Raw genomic sequence first — 19,366 nt, forward strand, 5'->3', positions numbered from 1 at the left:
GCCCAGCTCGGCTAGCATGGAACGGCGCCACACCGGACACCGACCTTAAGTAACTTAGATGATGGAAGCCCCAAGGCCTCTGAGCCAGTTGGCAGCTAAGTACGCTACCCCGCCGCCTTCACGCAGACCTGACACCGAGCTCCTTGCCACGGCTAGGAGTGCTTATTGACTCCGCAGCTCGCCGTGTGGAAATGATGGCGTTAAAAGCACCCGGGGCCGTGAAGGGGCCAGGCTTTCAGCAGGTTCCCAGGGAAGGTTTTGGATGCAGGTCGCCTAGCGAGGGCCAGCAGAAGTAACATGTTTCTCTGCAAAGAAGCTTGTGTAACCAAGCCAGACGGCTGACAAAGAGCTAACCTCAGTGCAAGGAAGGCAAGGAAGGAATTGGGGAGGGAGGGGGGGTGATTCCTGCTAGGGCCCTGAAATCATAAAACAGGCAGGAGAGTCTGACGCATGGTGACGGAGAGGTTGTAGGGGCAGATAGGGTGTGTTGTCGCGTGCGAGCACATGTGCATGCTGGCTTGTGTGTGAGAGTGCGCTTCCTAGGTGTGGCGCGCTGCAGACAGTCAAAGGGATTGTTCCCTTTCATTAAAAGTTAATCCCCGGCTGCAGGCTATTAGAAAGCAACTAACCGCGCTCTGCTCACCCTACCCGGGTCTACCGGTGAGTCTCGCCTCTGCTCCCGGCCTGTGGTATTGGCCGTGAAGCTGACGTTCCGTCGACAGCGCTGCAGCCGATCAGTGAGCTCAGCGGCTCTGAGTGGGACGTTGTGTCTACAAGACCTTTTAAGGAAGCCAGCAAAAAAATTGAAGAGAAGGGAAAGCACAAAAGGACCTGGTCTTGCTGAGCACTGGGAAGGGAAGCCGGCAGCCAGACGTCACAGTAGAAAAGCAGCAAGTGAGAGGCTTGTCTCTGCTTACGGCCAAACCACCCTGAATATGCCTGATCTCCTCTGATCTCGGAAGATAAGCAGGGTTGGGTCTGGTTAGTACTTGGATGGGAGACCGCTTGGGAATACCAGGTGCTGTAAGCTTTTGCTTTTTCTTTCCTTCCACCAGCAGGGGGCACTCTCTTCTATGCCTTTTTTCCATTCCGTTTCACAAGTGCACACATTCATTCTCTTTTCTTTTTTTCATTTGATTTCGCTCTTGCGCTATTTCATCTCTGCAAAATACCAGCATCCTTCTGATCACCGTGGGCCTCCAGCATTGTTGCTTCTTTACTTTTAATACTAGGACCAGCGTCTCACGCGTGGCTGGAGGCAACCACCGGTAACCCCAAGCAGAAGACCTTTGCAGGCAACACGACCTTCCCCCCTGAAGAGCAGCTCAAAGTCACTGGCAACCATCTCACCCTCTTCCTTCATTCACCCCTGGACGTCTCGCTCCGCCCCCAAGTTACGGGTCCAGCTTGATCTTTCTGTCACATTACCGCGATGAAGGGTTTAGCCTGCAGGAGACCCTGCGCCGAGAAATTTTTGAAGACACCTGATGCGGCGGGTGAATCACTGCTAAACAAACCACACCTGTAGGGACGGCACAGCCTTTGCATGGACACTTCGGAGCCCGCCTCGTCACAGCCAGATTGCTCGCCACCAAGCGATCCTGAGAAAGGCTGGCCGGGCGATGGATCAAGCAGCGTCTACTGGCCATACCACCTTGGATACGCCTGATCTCATCTGATCTCGGAAGCAAAGCAGGGCTGGGCTCAGACAGTACTTGGATGGGAGACTTCCTGGGAACGCCGGGTGCTATAGACTATTTTGATGAAGTTTTGCCCTACTGCCCAGCTCAGCTAGCATGGAACGGTGCCTTGCCGGACACCGACCTTAAGTAACTTAGATGATGGAAGCCCCAAGGCCTCTGAGCCAGTTGGCAGCTAAGTACGCTACCCCGCCGCCTTCACGCAGGCCTGACACCGAGCTCCTTGCCACGGCTAGGAGTGCTTATTGACTCCGCAGCACGCCGTGTGGAAATGATGGCGTTAAAAGCACCCGGGGCCGTGAAGGGGCCAGGCTTTCAGCAGGTGCCCAGGGAAGGTTTTGGATGCCGGCCGCCTAGCGAGGGCCAGCAGAAGTAACATGTTTCTCTGAAAAGAAGCTTGTGTAACCAAGCCAGACGGCTGACAAAGAGCTAACCTCAGTGCAAGGAAGGCAAGGAAGGTGCGGAAGGAATTGGGGAGGGGGGGAGTGATTCCTGCTAGGGCCCTGAAATCATAAAACAGGCAGGAGAGTCTGACGCATGGTGACGGAGAGGTTGTAGAGGCAGATAGGGGGTGTTTTCACATGCGAGCACGTGTGCATGCTGGCTTGTGTGTGAGAGTGCGCTTCCTAGGTGTGGCGCGCTGCAGACAGTCAAAGGGATTGTTCCCTTTCATTAAAAGTTAATCCCCGGCTGCAGGCTATTAGAAAGCAACTAACCGCGCTCTACTCACCCTACCCGGGTCTACCGGTGAGTCTCGCCTCTGCTCCCGGCCTGTGGCATTGGCCGTGAAGCTGACGTTCCGTCGACAGCGCTGCAGCCAATCAGTGAACTCAGCGGCTCTGAGTGGGGCGTTGTGTCTACAAGACCTTTTAAGGAAGCCAGCAAAAAAATTGAAGAGAAGGGAAAGCACAAAAGGACCTGGTCTTGCAGAGCCCTGGAAAGGGCAGCCGGCAGCCAGACTTCAAAGTAAAAAAGCAGCAAGTGAGAGGCTTGCCTGACTTTAAGGCCACACCACCCTGAACAAGCCTGGTCTCATCTCATCTTGGAAGCTAACAAGGGTCAGGCCTGGTTAGTACTTGGATGGGAGACTGCCTAGGAATACCAGGTGCAGTAGGCTTTTGCCTTTTCTTTCCTTCCACCAGCAGGCGGCACTCTCCTCTGTGCCTTTTTTCCATTCCCTTTCACAAGTGCATACATACATTCTCTTTTCCTTTTTTTCATTTGCTTTCTCTCTAGCGCTATTTCATCTCTGCAAAATACCAACATCCTTCTGATCACCGTGGGCCTCCAGCATTGTTGCTTCTTTACTTTTAATACTAGGCTCCTTTTGACCAGGACCGGCGTCTCCCGCGTGGCTGGAGGCAACCACCGGTAACCCCAAGCAGAAGACCTTTGCAGGCAACACGACCCTCCCCCCTGAAGAGCAGCTCAAAGTCACTGGCAACCATCTCACCCTCTTCCTTCATTCACCCCTGGACGTCTCGCTCCGCCCCCAGGTTACGGATCCAGATTGCTCTTTCTGTCACATTACCGCGATGAAGGGTTTAGCCTGCAGGAGACCCTGCGCCGAGACATTTTTGAAGACACCTGATGCGGCGGGTGAATCACTGCTAAACAAACCACAGCTGTAGGGACGGCACAGCCTTTGCATGGACCCTTCGGAGCCCGCACCGTCACGGCCAGATTGCTCGCCACCAAGCGATCCTGAGAAAGGCTGGCCGGGCGATGGATCAAGCAGCGTCTACTGGCCATACCACCTTGGATACGCCTGATCTCGGCTGGGCTCGGACAGTACTTGGATGGGATACCTCCTGGGAACACCGCGTGCTGTAGACCATTTTGATGACGTTTTGCCCTACTGCCCAGCTCGGCAAGCATGGAACGGCGCCTTGCCGGACACCGACCTTAAGTAACTTAGATGATGGAAGCCCCAAGGCCTCTGAGACAGTTGGCAGCTAAGTACGCTACCCCGCCGCTCTTCACGCAGGCCTGACACCGAGCTCCTTGCCACGGCTAGGAGTGCTTATTGACTCCGCAGCTCGCCGTGTGGAAATGATGGCGTTAAAAGCACCCGGGGCCGTGAAGGGGCCAGGCTTTCAGCAGGTGCCCAGGGAAGGTTTTGGATGCCGGCCGTCTAGCGAGGGCCAGCAGAAGTAACATGTTTCTCTGCAAAGAAGCTTGTGTAACCAAGCCAGACGGCTGACAAAGAGCTAACCTCAGTGCAAGGAAGGCAAGGAAGGAATTGGGGAGGGGGGGTGATTCCTGCTAGGGCCCTGAAATCATAAAACAGGCAGGAGAGTCTGACGCATGGTGACGGAGAGGTTGTAGGGGCAGATAGGGGGTGTTGTCACGTGCGAGCATATGTGCATGCTGGCTTGTGTGTGAGAGTGCGCTTCCTAGGTGTGGCGCTCTGCAGACAGTCAAAGGGATTGTTCCCTTTCATTAAAAGTTAATCCCCGGCTGCAGGCGATTAGAAAGCAACTAACCGCGCTCTACTCACCCTACCCGGGTCTACCGGTGAGTATCGCCTCTTCTTCCGGCCTGTGGCATTGGCCGTGAAGCTGACGTTCCGTCGACAGCGCTGCAGCCGATCAGTGAGCTCAGCGGCTCTGAGTGGGGCGTTGTGTCTACAAGACCTTTTAAGGAAGCCAGCAAAAAAATTGAAGAGAAGGGAAAGCACAAAAGGACCTGGTCTTGCTGAACACTGGAAAGGGCATCCGGCAGCCAGACTTCAAAGTAGAAAAGAAGCAAGTAAGAGGCTTGTCTCTACCTACGGCCACACCACCCTGAACACACCTGATCTCGGAAGCTAAGCAGGGTCAGGCCTGGTTAGTACTTGGATAGGAGACCGCCTGGGAATACCTGGTGCTTTAGGCTTTTGCTTTTTCCTTCCTTCCACCAGCAGGGGGCACTCTCTTCTATGCCTTTTTTCCATTCCCTTTCACAAGTGCACACATTCATTCTCTTTTCTTTTTTTCATTTGCTTTCTCTCTTGCGCTATTTCATCTCTGCAAAATACCAGCATCCTTCTGATCACCGTGGGCCTCCAGCATTGTTGCTTCTTTACTTTTAATACTAGTACGAGCGTCTCCCGCGTGGCTGGAGGCAACCAGCGGTAACCCCAAGCTGAAGACCTTTGCAGGCAACACGACCCTCCCCCCTGAAGAGCAGCTCAAAGTCACTGGCAACCATCTCACCCTCTTCCTTCATTCACCCCTGGACGTCTCGCTCCGCCCCCAAGTTACGGGTCCAGCTTGCTTTTTCTGTCACATTACCGTGATGAAGGGTTTAGCCTGCAGGAGACCCTGCGCCGAGACATTTTTGAAGACACCTGATGCGGCGGGTGAATCACTGCTAAACAAACCACACCTGTAGGGACGGCACAGCCTTTGCATGGACCCTTCGGAGCCCGCCCCATCACGGCCAGATTGCTCGCCACCAAGCGATCCTGAGAAAGGCTGGCCGGGCGATGGATCGAGCAGCGTCTACTGGCCATACCACCTTGGATACGCCCGATCTCATCTGATCTCGGAAGCTAAGCAGCGTTGGGCCTGGTTAGTACTTGGATGGGAGACCGCCTGGGAATTCCAGGTGCAGTAGGCTTTTGCTCTTTCCTTCTTTCCACCAGCAGGGGGCACTCTCTTCTACGCCTTTTTTCCATTCCCTTTCACAAGTGCACACATTCATTCTCTTTTCTTTTTTTCATTTGCTTTCTCTCTTGCGCTATTTCATTTCTGCAAAATACCAGCATCATTCTGATCACCGTGGGCCTCCAGCATTGTTGCTTCTTTACTTTTAATACTAGGCTCCTTTTCACCAGGGCCAGCGCCTCCCGCGTGGCTGGAGGCAACCACCGGTAACCCCAAGCAGAAGACCTTTGCAGGCAATACGACCCCCCCCCCTGAAGAGCAGCTCAAAGTCACTGGCAACCATCTCACCCTCTTCCTTCATTCACCCCTGGACGTCTCGCTCCGCCCCCAAGTTACGGGTCCAGCTTGCTCTTTCTGTCACATTACCGCGATGAAGGGTTTAGCCTGCAGGAGACCCTGCGCCGAGATATTTTTGAAGACACCTGATGCGGCGGGTGAATCACTGCTAAACAAACCACACCTGTAGGGACGGTACAGCATTTTCATGGACCCTTCGGAGCCCGCCCCGTCACGGCCAGATTGCTCGCAACCAAGCGATCCTGAGAAAGGCTGGCCGGGCGATAGATCGAGCAGTGTCTACTGGCCATACCACCTTGGATATGCTCGATATCGTCTGATCTCGGAAGCAAACCAGGGCTGGGCTCGGACAGTACTTGGATGGGAGACTTCCTGGGAACACTGGGTGCTGTAGACTATTTTGATGATGTTTTGAGCTACTGCCCAGCTCAGCTAGCATGGAAAGGCTCCTTGCCGGACACCAACCTTAAGTATCTTAGACGATGGAAGCCCCAAGGCCTCTGAGCCAGTTGGCAGCTAAGTACGCTACCACGCAGGCCTGACACCGAGCTCCTTGCCACGGTTAGGAGTGCTTATTGACTCCCCAGCTCGCTGTATGGAAATGATGGCGTTAAAAGCACCCAGGGCCGTGAAGGGGCCAGGCTTTCAGCAGGTGCCCGATAAGGTTTTGGATGCCGGCCGCCTAGTGAGGGCCAGCACAAGTAACATGTTTCTCTGCAAAGAAGCTTGTGTAACCAAGCCAGACGGCTGACAAAGAGCTAACCTCAGTGCAAGGAAGGTGCGGAAGGAATTGGTGAGGGGGGGGTGATTCCTGCTAGGGCCCTGAAATCATAAAACAGGCAGGAGAGTCTGACGCATGGTGACGGAGAGGTTGTAGGGGCAGATAGGGGGTGTTGTCACGTGCGAGCACGTGTGCATGCTGGCTTGTGTGTGAGAGTGCGCTTCCTAGGTGTGGCGCGCTGCAGACAGTCAAAGGGATTGTTCCCTTTCATTAAAAGTTAATCCCCGGCTGCAGGCTATTAGAAAGCAACTAACCGCGCTCTACTCACCCTACCCGGGTCTACCGGTGAGTCTCGCCTCTGCTCCCGGCCTGTGGCATTGGCCGTGAAGCCGACGTTCCGTCGACAGGGCTGCAGCCGATCAGTGAGCTCAGCGGCTCTGAGTGGGGCGTTGTGTCTACAAGACCTTTTAAGGAAGCCAGCAAAAAAATTGAAGAGAATGGAAAGCACAAAAGGACCTGGTCTTGCTGAGCACTGGAAAGGGCAGCCGGCAGCCAGACTTCAAAGTAGAAAAGCAGCAAGTGAGAGGCTTGTCTCTGCCTACGGCCACACCACCCTGAGCACGCCCAATCTTGTCTGATCTCAGAAGCTAAGCAGTGTTGGGCCTGCTTAGTACTTGGATGGGAGACCACCTGGGAATACAAGGTGCTGTAGGCTTTTGCTTTTTCTTTCCTTCCACCAGCAGGGGGCACTCTCTTCTATGCCTTTTTTCCATTCCCTTTCACAAGTGCACACATTCATTCTCTTTTCTTTTTTTCATTTGCTTTCTCTCTTGCGCTATTTCATCTCTGCAAAATACCAGCATCCTTCTAATCACCGTGGGCCTCCAGCATTGTTGCTTCTTTACTTTTAATACTAGGCTCCTTTTCACCAGGACCAGCGTCTCCCGCGTGGCTGGAGGCAACCACCGGTAACCCCAAGCAGAAGACCTTTGCAGGCAACACGACCCTCCCCCCTGAAGAGCAGCTCAAAGTCACTGGCAACCATCTCACCCTCTTCCTTCATTCACCCCTGGACGTCTCGCTCCGCCCCCAAGTTACGGGTCCAGCTTGCTTTTTCTGTCGCATTACCGCGATGAAGGGTTTAGCCTGTAGGAGACACAGCGCCAAGACATTTTTGAAGACACCTGATGCGGCGGGTGAATCACTGCTAAAAAACCACACCTGTAGGGATGGCACAGCCTTTGCATGGACCCTTCGGAGCCCGCCCCGTCACGGCCAGATTGCTCGCTTTTATTCACACGCCCGGACTGACTGGCGTGTGCGGGAGTAGTGGTTCCACTGGACCATGAACCGGAGAGTGCCTGGAGGGGCGTGACTAAGTATCTGGCCGATCCGACCAAGGTGGCACGACGGCATACGACGCCAGTGCACCAAGGAGAAACCGGGCAGAGGGACCAGGTGCTACTCCAGGTCAAACTCCGGACACGGGGGTTGACCCACACAGGGATTCCTGGAACAGGCAGGTTAGGCTGGCACAGACTGGTGGATATAAGCGAACACGGCAGGTATGCAGACGGGTGGATACAGGCGAGTATGCAGGCGGGGAGGTACTGGCCGAAAGGACGGGCTGGAGCACAGAGAGGACAAGACCCAGTACAGACTGGGTCACAGAAACAGAACCGCAGATGCGGTAGCCAAACACAGCAGAGAGGGAATGCCCGAAGCGGTGGGCAAGAGCAGAGCAGGACGGGACTGCCAGAGCAGCGAGCGCAAGCAGAGCAGGACAGGACTGCCGGAGCAGCGAGCAGATGCAGAGCAGGACGGGACTGCCGGAGCAGCGAGCAGAAGCAGAGCAGGACAGGACTGCCGGAGCAGCGAGCAGATGCAGAGCAGAAACCGCAGGAGTGGCAAGTAGAGATGAGCGTTGTTCTACTCGAACTGTTCGCCAATCTCAAATTCGAGCTGTTTTGGGCGGTGTTCGAGCCGGTCGGCGAACACGAACAATTTGAGAAAAATTCGGCTGTTCGAGGTTATGTTCGATAACTGTTCGTGCACCAAAATCATAACTGGATTTTTTCTCAGTAATGATGAAAATTAATGTTAATACGCAGTTTGAGTGTACAGCGGGGCTGGGGGAGGGGCAGGGGATGGATCTCTGCAGGAACAATGAAGATCTCCATTTTTTTTTCTCTTTCCCGCATTTGCAGTGGGGAGGTGCAATCTGTCAGCCTATCAGCAGCGCACACACGGAGCGAAGTGCTTTTTTTCACACAAGCAAGGGCATGTGTGATTGGCAGTGTATGTCACATGTCCTTGCCCTATAAGACCAAGCCATTTTCCCCGTCGCCACCATTTTCTCACTGCTGCAGCTGCGTGTTAGACGGCACCGCTGTTGCTGTGTGCGCTATACCTTGTTAATTTCAAGCCAATTTTCGCACAAATATACAGATAGCTTGGGAGTAGGGAATAGTTGTGATTGCAGTCTTTTTAAGGACTAGGTTACAGCATTTCTTACGACTTTTATCAAGCAGGTCTGTGCTCTTAAATAGATAGATTGTGGTGGTAAAGACTAATTGTAATTGGAGTCCTTTTCAGGACTAGGTTACATCAGTTCCTATCAGTTTTTGCCAGGCAGGTCTGTGCCAGTGCTGTGCAAGTTTTTTTCACAGCATTTGGCTGAATCTAGCAAAGCTAATCCTTTTTGGCCTATTGCAGAGTGTGTTAGTCAGTGGAGTAGCCTATCTGTGTTGCAAGATATACCACCTGTGTATAGAATACCAATTTTTTTACTGCACCTAGTGAAGTAAAATCTTTTGGGCATAGCATCATTCTATTAGTCCATCTATACTGACCTCCATCAGGTTGCAAACTGAATATAATTTTTTTCTGCATCTAGCTCTGAAAAAATATTTGGGCTTCTAGCAGTGTGTGGGACTTGGTCTATTAGTCCATCTATACTGACCTCCATCAGGTTGCAAATTAAAAATAATTTTTTTCTTCATTTAGCTCTGAAAAAATATTTGGGCTTCTAGCAGTGTGTGGGACTTGTTCTATTAGTCCTTCTATACTGACCTCCAGCAGGTTGCAAATTAAAAATAATTTTTTTCTGCATCTAGCTCTGAAAAAATATTTGGGCTTCTAGCAGTGTGTGGGACTTGGTCTATTAGTCCATCTATACTGACCTCCATCAGGTTGCAAATTGAATAAAAAAAATTTCTGCATCTAGCTCTGAAAAAATATTTGGGCTTCTAGCGGTGTGTGGGACTTGGTCTATTAGTCCATCTATACTGACCTCCATCAGGTTGCAAATTAAAAATAATTTTTTTCTGCATCTAGCTCTGAAAAAATATTTGGGCTTCTAGCAGTGTGTGGGACTTGGTCTATTAGTCCATCTATACTGACCTCCATCAGGTTGCAAATTAAAAATAATTTTTTTCTTCATTTAGCTCTGAAAAAATATTTGGGCTTCTAGCAGTGTGTGGGACTTGTTCTATTAGTCCTTCTATACTGACCTCCAGCAGGTTGCAAATTGAATATAATTTTTTTCTGCATCTAGCTCTGAAAAAATATTTGGGCTTCTAGCAGTGTGTGGGACTTGGTCTATTAGTCCATCTATACTGACCTCCATCAGGTTGCAAATTGAATAAAAAAAATTTCTGCATCTAGCTCTGAAAAAATATTTGGGCTTCTAGTGGTGTGTGGGACTTGGTCTATTAGTCCATCTATACTGACCTCCATCAGGTTGCAAATTAAAAATAATTTTTTTCTGCATCTAACCCAGCCAATAGTTTTGGCCTAATACCACAGTTTGGCCACTCAGCTCTGCTCGGTTACCATCCATTGTTTTTTTGTGCAAACAACTCCAGAGTTGTGAATTAGTTAACCACCAAAGAGAGTGGAAAAAGGCCTGCTGCTGGTGGAAAGGGGAATAGGCGTGTTGGGAAGGGGAAAAAAGGTTGTGTCAGTGGGGTAGGTGCAGAAGAAAGACCATCTTCCAGCCAAACTAAATTGTCTACTTATTTTAGCGGACAATGTGATAAGATCCCTTTCTTACGGCCACGCCAATCGCTACAAATTCCAGATGAGGCACAAAAACAGCAGGTGCTTCAACGGATATCAAGTGCTCCTTTAAGTGGGCTCTCCTCCACATCAACTTCAACATCACAAATACTCCAGTCCTCAAAGGTGTCACCCAAATCGCACTTGCTTCCTCACAGCTCCCAAATCTCCAGCTGCCCGTCTGAGTATGAGGTAGAACAGATGGTTGAGTCTGCAGAGCTGTTTACTCATACTATAGCCTGGGAATAAGAGGTCGACTCCAGCGCTTCTGTGAATCCAGACGAGGAAATGAACTGCACTGATGCCCAGAATATTTATGAGTCGGATCCAGGACCAGACGCAGAAGGTTCTGACCATAATGTAGACCCTCATTCCCAAACTGTAACTCCTGTTGGTGGAGACAATGAGGAAGACGATGATAAGACTCAAATACCTGATTGGAGCGACAACTTTAGTTTTTTGTCAGGGCAGGAACAGGTTGGCTCTGAGGACGACGGGTGTGATAACGCACAGGGTGATGATGATGAGGTCGGAGATCCCACTTACTGTCAACCCACAGTCAGCCAAGAGATGAGGTCAGCAGAGGAGGTGGAGGAAGATGCTAGTGACGACGAGGTCAGGTTCCGCCTTCCTGGACAGAGACGTAGTACTGGAAGCACGTCAACAACTGCATCCTCAAACACAACTCTGCCTCTCACCACAAGTCGTGGTGGCTCTTCAGGTCGCATGGGTGCTAAGCCTTGCATAGCCTGGGCATTTTTTCAGATCGATAAAGATGACCCAACTCGTGTTATCTGTAACATTTGTCAGCAAAAGCTAAGTAGAGGCCAAAAAATACATAGTTTGAGTACTTCATGCATGAACCGGCACATGGACATGAAGCATAAGTTGCAGTGGGAAGCTCAGTGTGCTACAATGCGGCCTAGCCGGCCGGGCCAACCACCGTCTGCCATATCTTGTGCATCCGCGGCCTCTTCATCCTCTGTGACTGGGGGGACAGCAGTCACACCTGTTTTGGGGCGCAGACCTGCCACCTCTTTACCCGCAACAGCCAGCGTGATTGGCAGGTCATCATTTTCTTTGGAGGTGGTAACACCAGCTGGTCTTGAGCGCTGTCCGACATCGATAGCACCACCTTTGGATCAAGGCAACCTAACATGTCCGCCTGCATCTTCCTCACAGACCGGCAGTTTGCCGGGGACACCCTTATCAACCCCGTCTAAGCACAATAGCCAGCCCTCGGTCCCTCAGATGTGGACAAGTAAAAGACCATTTCCTCCTAGCCATGAGAAAGCTAAGAGGTTGAATTTCACCATCTGCAAGCTCTTGGCTACAGAAATGCTGCCTTTCCGCCTGGTGGACACAGAGGATTTTCGAGACCTTATGTCCGTCGCAGTGCCCCAGTACCAGATGCCCAGTCGGCACTACTTCTCAAAGAAAGGTGTGCCTGCGCTCCACCAGCATGTCGCACACAACATCACCGCTTCTTTGAGAAACTCTGTGTGTGACAGGGTGCATTTCACCACAGACACTTGGACGAGTAGGCATGGACAGGGGCGTTACATGTCGCTGACTGGGCACTGGGTAACTATGGTGACAGCAGGACAAGGGGCTGCTGTCCAAGTCTTGCCGTCCCCACGAGTTGTGCGTCAATCCTCTTTATGTCAAAGTTCCTCCACTGCTTCTGCCTCCTCAACCTCCTCTCGGTCTTCCACCTGCACCCAAAGCCTGTCTGGTCATGCCACAAGCTTTCTAACTGCGCAGAAGGGATCCTGCACACCTCCTTACTATGCTGGCAGTAGGGCTCAACGTCATCAGGCGGTTTTTACATTGAAATGTCTGGGAAATGTGAGTCACACAGCTGAGGAGTTGTGGTCAGCTCTGGAGAACCAATTTCATGAATGGTTGTCTCCACTGGACCTGAAACCAGGGAAGGCCGTGTGCGACAATGCTGCAAACCTGGGTGCGGCCCTTCGCCGGGGCAATGTCACACACGTGCCTTGTATGGCTCACGTGTTGAACCTGGTTTTCCAGCAATTTTTAGCCCACTATCCCAGACTAGATGGCCTTCTGCAGAGGGCACGGTCGCTGTGTGCTCACTTCCGCCGTTCGCATCCCGCAGCTCAGCGACTTACATATCTACAGAAGTCGTTGGGCCTGCCACTTCACCGGCTAAAATGCGATGTGCCTACCCGGTGGAATTCAACTCTGCACATGTTGCAGCGACTGTGGCAGCACCGACAAGCCCTGGTGCAATACATTCTGACGTATAGCCTGGGCCAACGAGATTCAGAGGTGGGGCAAATCACGCTGGAGGAGTGGTCTCAGATCAGGGACCTATGCACCCTTCTGCACAGTTTTGAAATGGCGACGAAGATGTTTAGTGCTGACAATGCCATTATCAGCATGACTATTCCGGTGATTTACATGCTGGAGCACATGTTAAACAGAATTCGGAGTCAGGTGGAGGCACAAGAGGAGGTGGAGGAAGTAGAGGAGGAGGAGTTGTATGCGGAAGGGCTAACATCTGCAAGGTCCAGACGGTCGGCAGCACCAAGGCGGCAGGCATGTGAGGGTGGGGGAGATGGTTTTACCAGGGCGCATGGTAGCAGCCAAACTAGTGAGGAAGGTGCAGGAGCCCAGGAAGAAGTGGAGGACGAACTGATGGAAGACTCATCAGATGAGGGAGACCTTGATCACATTTCTGTTGTGCGAGGTTGGGGGGAGAGGACAGAGGAAGGAAGCATGATTGTTACCTCGCCACCAACACAACAGGGACTTGGTGCTCCTGTATGCGCAACACACATGAGTGCCTTCTTGCTGCACTACCTGCAACATGACCCTCGAATTGTGAGAATTAGAAATAATCCTGACTACTGGGTTGCCACACTGTTAGATCCCCGGTACAAAAGTAAATTTGCAGAAATTATTCCTGCCATAGAAAGGGATGCACGCATGCAGGAGTATCAGCAGAGACTGTTGCAGAATCTTACATGTGCTTTTCCACAAAATACCAGTGGTGCACGTAGTGAATCTCACAGTTCCAACTTGCCAACCGTGGGACCGTCAAGTGTTCAGCACTCAAACCGTAACAGAACCACAGTATCTGCTGGTAACATCAATTTTGCGGAATCATTTCACCACTTTTTTAGCCCATCCTTTGCAAGGCCACAGGAGACAAGAAGTCTGACAAATAGTCAACGCCTAGAGACGATGGTACAGGAGTATCTCAAAGTAAACATTGAAGCCACGACTGTGTCACTGGACCCTTGCTCTTTTTGGGCTTCCAATCTGGATAAATGGCCGGAGCTAGCCACTTACGCCTTGGAGATCTTGTCATGCCCCGCAGCCAGCGTTCTGTCTGAACGTGTGTTCAGCGCTGCTGGTGGTGTGCTGACAGATAAGCGCACGCGGCTCTCCACTGATAATGTAGACAGACTCACGTTCATAAAGATGAACAAATCATGGATCCGAAACGACTTTTCTACCCCTGTGTCATCCTGGGGAGAGTAAAAGCTTGATGATTGGTTAAAATCACCCTACCAACCGTTTTAATCTTTCAAATTACTAATCATGTTTTTCTGTATCTTGACTGGAAAATAATTTGGGCTTTGTAGCAGTGTGCAGCACTGATCCTATTAGGCCTTCTATAATAAGCTTCACCAGATTTAAAATTAAAAATAATTTTTAGCTGCATCTAGCCCGGAAAATAATTTTGGGGCTCCGAGATGCGCAAGACACATAAGTGCCTTCTTGCTGCACTACCTGCAGCATGACCCTCATATTGTCAGAATTCGAAGTAATCATGACTACTGGGTTGCCACACTCTTAGATCCCCCAAACTTTTCGATCAACCTTTTCATTTTAATAAAGACCAAAAAAATGGTCATTTTTGAAATTATAAGCATTAGCAGGTTGTTAGAAACTGAAATCAAACAGTTTTCAACTCAAAACTTTATTCTAGGTGATGTTACATTTTCACATAGGACCCCTTGTTCGAAAGGAGCTTCTGAACTCTCTCGTCCATTGAATTTGTCAGGTTTTGGATGGTTTCTGCTTCAATTGTTTTGCATGAGGACAGAATACCCTCCCAGAGCTGTTGCTTAGATGTGAACTGCCTCCCGCCATCATAGACACTCCTTTTAATGGGGAGCATGGGGGTCACACCATAAGTTTGTCCCCTTTTATGCCCATATCAGCCAGAGATGCAGATGTTTTATGTGCAGCATGAGATGGTGCATTATCATGCAGAAAAATGATCTTGCTGTGAAATACACGGTTCTTCTTCTTGAACCATGGCAGGAAGTGCTGTTTGAGAAAATCCACATACATTATGGAGTTCATCTTTAGCGCCTTCAGGGATCCTAAAGGGGCCGACAATCTCTCTCCCCATGATTCCAGCCCAAAACATTAATCCACCTCCTCCTTGTTGGCGCTGTAGCCGTTTTGCGTGGGGTGTCCATCAACCAGCCATCCTCCACTCCATTCATCTGGACCATCGAGCGCTGCACGGCACTCATCCGTGAACAAAACAGTTTTGAAATCAGTCTTCATGTAATGTTTGGCCCACTGGAGCCGTTTCTGCTTGTGTGAAGTGGATAGAGGAGGTCGACAGGATGGCGTATGCACAGCTGCAAACCTCTGAAGGACCCTGCATCTTGTTGTTCGGGGGACGTTGGAGGCACAAGCAGCTTCAAAAACTTGTCTGCTGCTATGACAAGGCTTTTTTGCCGCTGCTCTTTCAACCTGACGTAATTGCCTGTAGGAAAGAGTCCTCAATTTGCCCTTATCAGCACGCACACGTGTGTACTGTGAATCAGCTACATACTTCTTGATTGCCAAGACACTTCATCCTGATCATCGCACAATGTTGATTGTAGTCATGCCTTGACCTAAACACTCCACAATTTGTTGCTTCTCAGCAGCCGACACATCCTTTTTCTTTCCCATTTTGGCAGAAAATGTAGGCTGCTTAATAATGTGAGAGAGCCTTCTTAAGTAGTCTTGCCTTTCATTGGACACACCTGCCAAACTAATTAGCACAGGTGTCTGCAATTGCTTACAGTGATATAAAGAGCCCTGACACACATCACCATCAATGAGTTTAACTGACAAACAAACAAATTCTTCCCTTATCACTCCTAAACACTTTTTGCATAATAATTTGGAACGCGGTGTACATGTGCTTTTCCACAAAACACCAGTGGTTCACGTAGTGAATCTTACAGTTCTAACTTGCCAACCGTGGTCTGTATGGAATTGTTCAATAAAGGGCCCAAAATTAAGATAACATAGATGGGAGAGGTCTCTATGAATAGGAATTCCTAAGTATTTGATACCCTGTGAGGGCCAGGCAAAGGGAAAGTTGGACTGGATGGAATCCTATATGGATTTAGGGAGGGAGACATCGAGGGCCTCAGACTTCGCTGCATTGATTTTAAAATTTTACCATGTAACAAAGTGATCTATTTCAGCCATAACAGCAGGGATGGATATATGTGATTGAGTGATATATACTAGGACATCATCAGCAAATAGAGAGCACTTGTACTCGGTGCCTCTCACCTCAATCCACCTAATATTGGGGTTATGGCGAATTGATGAGAGCAGGTGCTCCGTCACTAGGATGTATAAGAGAGGGGACAGAGGACATCCCTGCCTTGTCCCATTGGTGATTGTGAAAGGTGATCAAAATGTTCTGACGCACCCCCTGGGCCTTGGGACACCCGGAGCCGGACCCTTTTTGGTGGATGCTGGTGGTTGTAGTCTTCGTGGCGGCGATCCGGTTCCGTGGCTCAGGGCGGTCAAACCAGTGGCGGAACTATTTATGTGGTTTTGATGTTTAAATGTCCGACTACGCCACCCGTGGATTGCGGTCAGAGTGAACCGCCGCTACAGGGCAGACCGCTAAGGCTGGTGTTGTGGGTGCAGCAGAGCGTAGCATAACTCCCCACGGGAGGAGTATAGCCTCAGGGCAGTGTATGCGGAGGATGGGGGTGATAGTGCAGGGCAGCAGCAGTAACGACACGGACTCAGTGATGCAGTTCAGGGCCTTTACTCACAGTTCTTATTATCCAGACCACGTCTGCAGGTAACGGCTGCCCACGTCGTACTGTGCTCACCAGGTGAGGGGCTCAGACAACTCCCAGATAACTTTGGAGCGCTTCACAGGACCCCCTTTGTGTGTCCTTTGTCTGGCCTTTCTTACCAACACTTCTGTCCGGCTGCCTCGGGCCTCCTCTTGGTAAACTTGGCGCCAGTTTCCCTGACCCTATGTGGTGCCTTCCTAGCGGGTGGAGCAAGGGGCTGCGCCACATAAAATGTCAGAGCCTCCGGTTTCTAGCTGAGGGTCGTTTCCTGCCTCCACTAGTTCGGGGACCGGTCTCCCCCTTTGGCCTGACCCCTCCACGCGGTTGGATTCGGGCGTGCGGTGGCGACTCGCCCGTCCGCACCCCTGGGATCCCTTCATTCCTCGTTCCTGGAGCCTTCTCCGCTCCTCTTCCTTCCTTCTCCCTCTTGCAGGCCTGGGCCTCTGTTACTAGGCCCGCCTCCGGAGCAGAGCTCATGCAGAGCCCCTGCTCCCTGCCACTTCTGCTCAGACTTCTCTTCACTGAACTAAGATGGTGCCCACCTTTTATACTCCCTTCTCAATGCAACCAGGAACTGCTTCCTCCCTGCTCCTGCACTGCAGGGTTCCCCTTCCTCAGTGTTCCCTCCCCCCACTCCAGCCAGGGACAGGGACTGTCGTGCCCATCTCAGGGGCATATTGGTCGCCCTGCCCCACGGCAATGTGGTGTAATGCATGCAGGTGTCGGGTCCTGATCCACACTCCATCCTTATCTGAGAGTGAGATATCACACCTCTGGGTGAGGTGCAATACGTCTGTAGCAACCGAGCCCTCGGTGCTACAGTTCCATTTATCTTCAGCCTAGGTGACGTATTGTGATACAGGGCCGTGATTTTGGCTATAAAAGGGTCCCCTAGACCCCTACCCCAAGCTTTTTAAGAGAATCATATATGGCGTGCCAGGAGACTCTATGGAATGCTTTCTCAGCATCCAACGAGAGTATCTACTTACAAATTTTTAACTGCATCTAGCCCAGGAAATACTTTGTGCCTAGTAGCAGTGTCTGCTAGTCAGCGGATTATCCCGGCTGTTAAGCAAGCTACACCACCTGTAGTTTGGACACTTAATTTTTTCAAAGGAAATGCTTCGGGACCACGGGATACTCAGTGAAGAGCATCAGGAGGCACCCCAAGGCATAGGGGCTGGGACTGGCACTAGGATGCCTTGCGGTGGACAGCCGAGCTCGATCCTTATAAAAGCTTTGTAACTGCAGCAGCTTTAGTGGACGCTACTGGAGCTGGAATTACGCGGCTGCTGGCATGAGACTTGCCCTCCAATAGATCCTTGTAAATGGATTTAAAGTGTATTCATTCAAATTAGAGGGACAATTTAAATTAAAAAGCTTAGAGCTGCCTCCACAACAGGGGGGCTCTCTCGACCCACCAGCGGACAGGCACCAGTATTGGGAGAGGGGGGCTGGCCGTCGGGGTTCACCGCGGCTCTGGCACAAACCCGGCGACACGGAGGTGGCACGGGCAGGAGCGGACTGGCCGTCTCGGCTTCTCACTTTTTGGATTTTAGAAGGGCATGACATGCCTATATCTGTGTCTCCCCCTCCTTTTACTCCTCCACCTCTTTTCTTTTCGCATGACTATATGTACTTGTCACTTTTCCATGTGTTAGTTGTGTCTTCTGAGCAGTTTGTCAGCTTTTGGACACCTTTGAAGGTGTTTTCTATGTGTTTCTATGTGTTTTTGTTTGCCTGCCATTGGTTTTAACGGTGATCGAAGGTGTTCGACGAACAGTTCGACGAACAGTTTGGCGAACACACGGGTGTTCGACGAACCGAACCGAACTCGAACACTACGGGGGTGGCTCAACACTAGTGGCAAGCAAGGCAAGAGCAGAGTGGACACCGCAAGAGCGGCAAGCTAAGCAGGAGCAGAGCGGAAACCGCAGAGCGGTAAACAAGGCAGGAGCAGAGCGGAAACCGCAGAGCGGTAAACAAGGCAGGAGCAGAGCGGAAACCGCAGAGCAGTAAACAAGGCAGGAGCAGAGCGGAAACCGCAGAGCGGCTAAGTAGGCAGGAGCAGAGAGGAAACCGCAGAGCGGCAAACAAGGCATGAGCAGAGCAGAAACCACAGAGCGGCAAACAAGGCAGGAGCAGAGCAGAAACCGCAGGAGCGGCAAGCAAGGCAAGAGCAGGGCAGAAACCGCAAGAGAGGCAAGCTAAGCAGGAGCAGAGCGGAAACCGCAGAGCGGTAAACAAGGCAGGAGCAGAGCGGAAACCGCAGAGCGGTAAACAAGGCAGGAGCAGAGCGGAAACCGCAGAGCGGTAAACAAGGAAGGAGCAGAGCGGAAACCGCAGAGCGGTAAACAAGGCAGGAGCAGAGCGGAAACCGCAGAGCGGCAAACAAAGCAGAGCAGGGGGGACAGGGCTCTGTTCACACAGAACAGACAGGAAGAGAAAGGCAGAGCCAGATACCCACAGGGTACTTGCAGTGAAGTAGCGAGTGGACCACAAACTCACAAACGGGAGTACAGAGACAACAAGCAGGAGTTAGGTACGAGTTCAGACTCTGCAGAAAAAGGAAGGGAACGGACATAGAGGCAAAACAGGTAAAGGATAGGAGAGAGTTCAGACTGGAGCTGAGTGTACGGAGGAGACCGACACTGCAGCGGGATACAGGAGCGGGTCTGGGAATACGGCCCCCAGAGAGGCGGGACGAACAGGCAAGGAGCGTGTTCAGACAGGACAGACAAGATACAGGAGCGGGTCTAGGTAATCGGCCCCTAGAAGGCGGGAGGAACAGGCTACGAGCGTGTTCAGACAGGACTGGAAATACAGCCTCCAGGAGAGGCAGCAGGCAAG

The 19,366-nt window shown here is 51.3% G+C and overlaps 2 non-coding genes and 4 pseudogenes across 2 annotated transcripts; all 6 read left to right on the forward strand.

Moving 5' to 3' along the window:
* The first annotated feature begins 911 nt into the window (after positions 1-911).
* LOC141266522 (5S ribosomal RNA) lies at positions 912-1,030 on the forward strand. Its single transcript, XR_012320557.1, has one exon. It is a non-coding gene; the product is annotated as a 5S ribosomal RNA (ribosomal RNA).
* A 606-nt stretch (positions 1,031-1,636) lies between these two features.
* Positions 1,637-1,756, forward strand: LOC141269066 (5S ribosomal RNA; annotated as a pseudogene).
* A 2,712-nt stretch (positions 1,757-4,468) lies between these two features.
* On the forward strand, positions 4,469-4,577 carry LOC141269935 (5S ribosomal RNA; annotated as a pseudogene).
* Positions 4,578-5,183: 606 nt separating this feature from the next.
* LOC141266559 (5S ribosomal RNA) lies at positions 5,184-5,303 on the forward strand. The gene has a single exon (XR_012320593.1). It is a non-coding gene; the product is annotated as a 5S ribosomal RNA (ribosomal RNA).
* Positions 5,304-5,924: 621 nt separating this feature from the next.
* On the forward strand, positions 5,925-6,044 carry LOC141269984 (5S ribosomal RNA; annotated as a pseudogene).
* Positions 6,045-6,964: 920 nt separating this feature from the next.
* LOC141269095 (5S ribosomal RNA) lies at positions 6,965-7,083 on the forward strand (annotated as a pseudogene).
* Positions 7,084-19,366: the final 12,283 nt, after the last annotated feature.

Source organism: Phyllobates terribilis, unplaced genomic scaffold, assembly GCF_046119375.1.
Source record: "Phyllobates terribilis strain yellow unplaced genomic scaffold, ASM4611937v1 Scaffold_4__5_contigs__length_816908805, whole genome shotgun sequence".
Taxonomy (NCBI): Eukaryota; Metazoa; Chordata; class Amphibia; order Anura; family Dendrobatidae; genus Phyllobates; species Phyllobates terribilis.